Source organism: Vitis riparia, unplaced genomic scaffold (genome assembly GCF_004353265.1).
Source record: "Vitis riparia cultivar Riparia Gloire de Montpellier isolate 1030 unplaced genomic scaffold, EGFV_Vit.rip_1.0 scaffold469_pilon_pilon, whole genome shotgun sequence".
Classification (NCBI taxonomy): Eukaryota; Viridiplantae; Streptophyta; class Magnoliopsida; order Vitales; family Vitaceae; genus Vitis; species Vitis riparia.
In genome coordinates this window covers 17,487-23,470 of record NW_023269684.1, presented here as the reverse complement: position 1 = coordinate 23,470, position 5,984 = coordinate 17,487, and the positions used below count along the sequence as shown (strand labels likewise).

The 5,984-nt window shown below is 41.7% G+C and overlaps 1 non-coding gene across 1 annotated transcript; it reads left to right on the top strand.

Annotated features, from left to right (window-relative positions):
• The first annotated feature begins 3,634 nt into the window (after positions 1-3,634).
• Positions 3,635-3,741, top strand: LOC117909921. Its single transcript, XR_004650498.1, has one exon. It is a non-coding gene; the product is annotated as a small nucleolar RNA R71 (small nucleolar RNA).
• The last annotated feature ends 2,243 nt before the right edge of the window (positions 3,742-5,984 follow it).

Genomic DNA, 5,984 nt, shown 5'->3' with positions numbered 1-5,984 from the left:
CTCTCGATCGGCAATCGGAGTTGCCCTCAATGGGCAAGCTGGGTCTAGGGCGCCTGGCAGAAGAAGGCTGAGGTGCTCTGGAGGACTCTCCTGGCTCTGTAGTCTTCGCTTTCTTTGTAGGAGGACTCCGAGGTGGAATTTGTGTAGGAGCCACAGACGTGGCGGATGCTCTCCTCGTATGGTATCTGCTCTGAGGTGCTGAATCAGGTAAATGTGAGGGTGCATCAAGTGGGGCCCGCACAAGGGCGGCTCTCTGACTGCTCTGGGGAGCTGAAGTAGATCCTCCTCGGGTCTTAGGCATGATGAAGTGATGAAATGAGGCTCAAAGGCTCGGAATTATGGAAGGTAGGGATGGAGAAGCTGAGATTTTCGCACAGGGGGGTTAGGTGTGCGAAATTTTCGCACAGGGGGGGGGTGTGCGAAATTTTCGCACAGGGTACTATTCACCCGCGCGGTTGAAGAATTATGGCTTTTTTGAAATGGTGAAATTTTGTGGCTTTTGAGGATGGGAATTGCTGGCTTAGGTAGGACAAGGATTTGTCATGGTGAATGGGCTTGGAAATTGGAGCTTTTCAAATGGAAAATTGAAGAATTGAAGCTCCCATGGCCGGCGGCAATGGGTTTCTTATGAAGAAACCATGGCTTGGATGCTTAAGGTTTAGGCTTTGGTTTGGCAAGAACAAGGTTTGGATGGGATTATGGAGGTTTTTAGAGTGTTGGGTGATGATTTGAAAGGATTTTGATGGTGGAAGGAGGTGGAATTGCCGAAAATGGAAGGTGATGAATAGTGGATGCCGCGGCTATGGAGTGGAATATTGGAGATGGGCTGCCATGGTGGTGTTGATGATGATGGATGATGAAGGAAAGGAGTTTTATGGATGGCAGTGGGTGATCGGAAGAGAGGTTTTGAAAGAATTGAAGAAGGAGCTTAAACTTTGAAGTGGAGAACATAGCTTTTAAAGAGAAAAATGAGTTTCACACAGGGTAAAATGGTGTGCGAAATTTTTGCATACCTGTGATTCTCCAAGACAGAGAGCATGGTTTTGAAAATTGGCGCAAAAAAAAATTTGCACCGGGTTCGCACCAGGTTCGCATACCTGTGAAATTCGCACAAGGGACAGAGAGCATGCAATTTTGAAAAGTGGTGCAAAAACAAATTCGCACAGGGTAGAGGGGTGTGCGAAATTTTCGCACACCTCAAGGGGGTGTGAGAATTTTGCTGAATCTTGCCTTTTCTCCCCCGTTTTCCCTTGTTTTCACCAAGACTTCATTCTTCAAACCTTCCTACCTACATGTTAACACAAAAAACCAATTCAAACCACATTAGAATGAAATTAAAGTCAAAAATAAAAATCAAAACATGCATAAATACAAGAAAACACTAGGTTAAACTAAAATCAACTTAAAAGAAAACAAAAAGAGGATGAACTTTTTAGTCTTTGGAGAGACTAAGTTCAACCATGAAATTTGATCCTGATTTAGCTTGCCCGGATCCCATATGAAGTTTGCATCCCTCTTTTGAGACTTGGTTTGTATGATTTTGCCATACAAAGCTTGGGGGAAAGGTGGAGGGATGTGATTCTTCATCATTTCTTCCTTGATGACTATCCTTTGTGGTTCTTCATTTATGTAGTCATCTTTCTCTGTACTTTTCCCCTTTCTCTTTCCTTTGATTTCCTCCCTATTGAACAGTAGTAAGATCTTTTCCCGTCTCCTCCAAGGAGACATGATGGCTAGCACATCAGAGGGTTCAGGTAACCCTTCTTCAAGAACTTCAAGGCTTTCATTCAAGCTCTCTTCTAAGTTCTTGTCACAATACTCTTCAACCATGGTGTTGATCAAGCACACCTCCTCCAATCCTTCATCCTCTTCTAGGTGAAGATGCCTCTTGCAAAGATGGAATATGTTTAATTCCACGGTTATGTTTCCAAATGTGAGCTGCATCACCCCATTTCTACAATTGATGACAGCATTGGAGGTAGCCAGGAAAGGTCTCCCAAGGATGATTGGCACGTAATTGGCTTCCATAACAGTGGGATCAGTATCAAGCACAACAAAATCCACGGGGTAGTAGAATTTGTCCACTTGAACTAGAACATCCTCTATCAACCCCCTTGGGATTTTGACAGACCTATCAGCTAAGGAGAGAGTGATGGCTGTGGGCTTCAATCCTCCAAGTCCCAGTTGCTTGTACACAGAGTATGGGAGCAAATTCACACTTGCCCCCAAGTCTAGTAAAGCTTTCTCCACAAGTGTCCCTCCAATGTTGACTGCAATGGTGGGGCAACCCGGATCTTTATACTTAACTGGAGACTTACTCTGAATGATAGCACTTACTTGCTCAGTGAGGAATGCATTCTTTGTCACATGTAGCCCTCTCTTGACCGTGCACAAGTCCTTTAGAAACTTTGCATATGTGGGGACTTGCTTGATCATATCAAGTAAGGGTATATTCACCTTCACTTGTCTCAAGACTTCAAGAATTTCTGATGAATTCTTGATTTCCTTCTTTCCATGTAAAGCTTGAGGAAAAGGGGGAGGCATATGTTTCTTCATCATATCTTCTTTAATCACTATCCTCGGCTCTTCTTCAATGCTTGATTTGGATGCACTTTTCTTCCCACTCTTCTCTTCTTGGTTATTGCTCTCTTCAACCAAGGTTTTCTTTGTCAAGAGTTCTTCATCTTGCCTCACCTTAGGCAAGGGTTGATCAACCTCCTTTCCACTCCTCAAGGTGATCACGGCTTTGACCTCCCTCAACTTTGAAGAATCCCCCTCTTGGGTTTCAACTTCATGAACACCCTTTGGATTTTGGCTTGGTTGAGAGGGGAACTTTCCTTTCTCATTCACTGTGTTGAGGTTGGTAAGCCTAGAGATGGAGTATTGAATGTTATCTATCTTCTGATATAGATCATTTTGCATCCCATCCATTCTCTTATTTAGAGAACTCTCAACATTCTCAATCTTTTGGTGCAATTGGGAGTTGATTGCCCTTTGTTCACCCACAAAGTCACTCATGACTTTGCTTAGCTTTGCCATGGCTTGCTCCACTAAAGAGGTTTGTTGAGGTGCTTGAGTTTGGGCTTGTGATTGGTATGGAGGTGGTCTTGGTTTTCAAGAAAAATTGGGATGGTTTCTCCAGCTTGAATTATAGGTGTTTCCATAAGGTACATTGTTGTTAGGCCTAAATTGCCCCACAACATTGGCTTGATCACCTAACATCTCCCTCACAGCTGGCATGGTTGGGCACTCATCTACCACATGGTCACATGATTGGCAAATGGTGCATGGCATGGCATGGGCTTGAGTCTCGGAAATGGCTTGGACTTCATGCATCTTTTTCAACTCAAGTTCTTCCAACCTCCTTGCTATTGTTGCCACCTTAGCTTTCATGTCCATGTCTTCACTTAACATGTACATTCCACCCTTTGGATTCATAGGAGCTTTCATCCTTCCCAATTCCTTTGAGTTGGGCTCATCCCATCCTCTTGTTACCTCAGATACATAACTTAAAAAATCCATGGCTTCTTCCGGATTCTTACTCATAAAATCTCCCCCACACATGGTTTCAAGAATTTGCTTCATGGAGGAAGACATTCCATCATAGAAATAGCTCACCAAGAGCCATGTATCAAAGCCATGATGAGGACAAGCATTGATGGCCTCCATATACCTTTCCCAACATTCATGGAACTTCTCATTTTCTTTTGCAGAAAAGTTTGAGATTTGCCTCTTCAGCCCATTGGTCCTATGGGTGGGGAAAAATTTCTTCAAAAACTCGGCCTGAAGATCAACCCAATTCCTTATGCTCCTTGGCCTTAAAGAATTAAGCCATATTTTTGCCTTATCCTTCAAAGTGAAAGGGAATAGCTTGAGTCTCATCAAGTCTATTGAAGCTCCTCCCTCTCTAAAGGTATTGCACACCTCCTCAAACTCCTTGATGTGGGCATATGGATTCTCACTCTCCATTCCATGGAAATTTGGTAGAAGGGGCACAATATGGGCCTTATAATCAGTTGCTCAAGAGGAGGTATTATGCATGAGGGTGCACTCATCCTTGGTGGGTGCATTCTATCCCTCATGGATAGATATGCATTTGGATTACCCCCTTTACCTTGTTGAGAATTCTGATCCTCTTGTGGAGGGTCCATGATGTTTACACAGATATTCAACTCTGTGTCTTGAGGATTCTCAATCCTTACTAATCTTCCCTCTTGGTCCCGAATCCAATAGGGCATGCACAAATCTCTACTTACCTGAAAACAAAACAAAAACAACAAAAACAAAAGAAAACTAGAAAAAAGTTAAGGTTAGAAAGAAAACAAAAGAAATTCTAAAAGAAAGGAAATAAAGTTAGTAAAAAAGGAATTCACCAAACTTGTGATGAAAATCACAAGTAGCCTCTAAAAGGTTGCATCACTGTATTGTGGCACCATCCCCGGCAACGGCGCCATTTTGATTCGCATGAACGATGATCCAGTCGGGTCATTTAATCAAAAACATTTATAAAACCTACGACCTCATACTAGTGTAGCAAAGCTACTATAGTATAGTGGCTCTAGGGTCGAACTCTGGGATGGGTTTTCATTCTACCAGTGATATACTCGAGATTAGAAATTGGATTCAATGATTTCCTTTATCAAAAACTTAAAGTTTAAAAGAAAATAAAATTTGTTTTGAAAGTGTTTGAAACTAAATTAACATAAACTAATTAAAAATGGAAGAAAGAAAGTTTCTCGGAGCTAAGGATTGCTAGGATCAAGTTTAGAATGCAAAGTGGAAAATTCTGGATTTTTCTCCTCGCATTGGGGATTTAACCTATAGTTATTTCCTGAACCGGTATAGGTTTAACAATGAAGATTTAATCCATAAAAATCAATAGAAATGGTAGTCAAGGTCCATTAATGGCTTTAGACACGATATAGGTCTTCACCTTGAACCACTTTCCAATGGCTCGTACATGATAACTAATGGACTGATATGGATCTAGCAATAAGCATCCACAGAGACCTGAAGCTTACCATGTATTGGCCATTCAAAATGATTCTAAGGGGTTTAAAGCAAAACTTTGGATTTAAAAGCCATTTATGAACTTCAACTACCTGTATTTAATGCACGAGCGTTTTCCACCTTTGCATCTGGACTTTTCACCTAGCTTCCTTCACTCCAAGAAACCAAGAGTTTAGCCTCTCATCCTCTGAGAAAACATCCTCAGAGGTTGTTTGGCTTCCAAGAAAAAGAAAATAGTAAAGAGAAAATAGAAAATGAGAGAGCTCTGTATATTGCTAAGTGTTAAGCTTAACACCCGTGTTACATTTCTTCAAGAGGTGATTTCCACCCCTTATATAGTTTTTACAAAAGCAAAGCTTTTCATTGGCTTGTTACAAGGAGAATAAAGGAAATTACATCAAAAATTACTTAAGAAAATATCTAAAGTGGAGTTGGCAAAAACAGAGGAGATTTCGCACCACGCATGGGGTTCGCACACCTGAAGGGGGTGTGCAAAACTCGCACACCATTCGCACACCTGCAGGGGGTGTGCAAAATTTTCGCACACCTGAAGCAGTTGTCTTCCGAAGGCCATAACTTCCTCGTTTCAGCTCAAAATCGTACACGGTTTGAAGCGTTGGATTCTTGACTTCCTGAGCTTTGAAACGGTATATAGCATGTAGAAAATGGACTTCAGGAAGTGCTCCAAAAGTGCCCAAGAAGACTGCAGCTGCTGTCCTCTGATTTCCTCCTTGCTTCTCTTTGCTTTTCTTTGCTTTTCTTTGCTATTCTTCTTTGGTTGGCTTGTCTTAATGATCCAAAAAGATGTCAAAACACTAAAACTAGCCACAAATATGATTAGAAGTCATTGCTAGGTCCTTAACATGCCAATTGGAATAAAGGTGAAGAATTACTACACAAAAGTGCTTGAAACATAATGACTTAAGGGTGTAAAATAGCACTTTTTGGGTAGTAATCAATGCTACAAACAACTC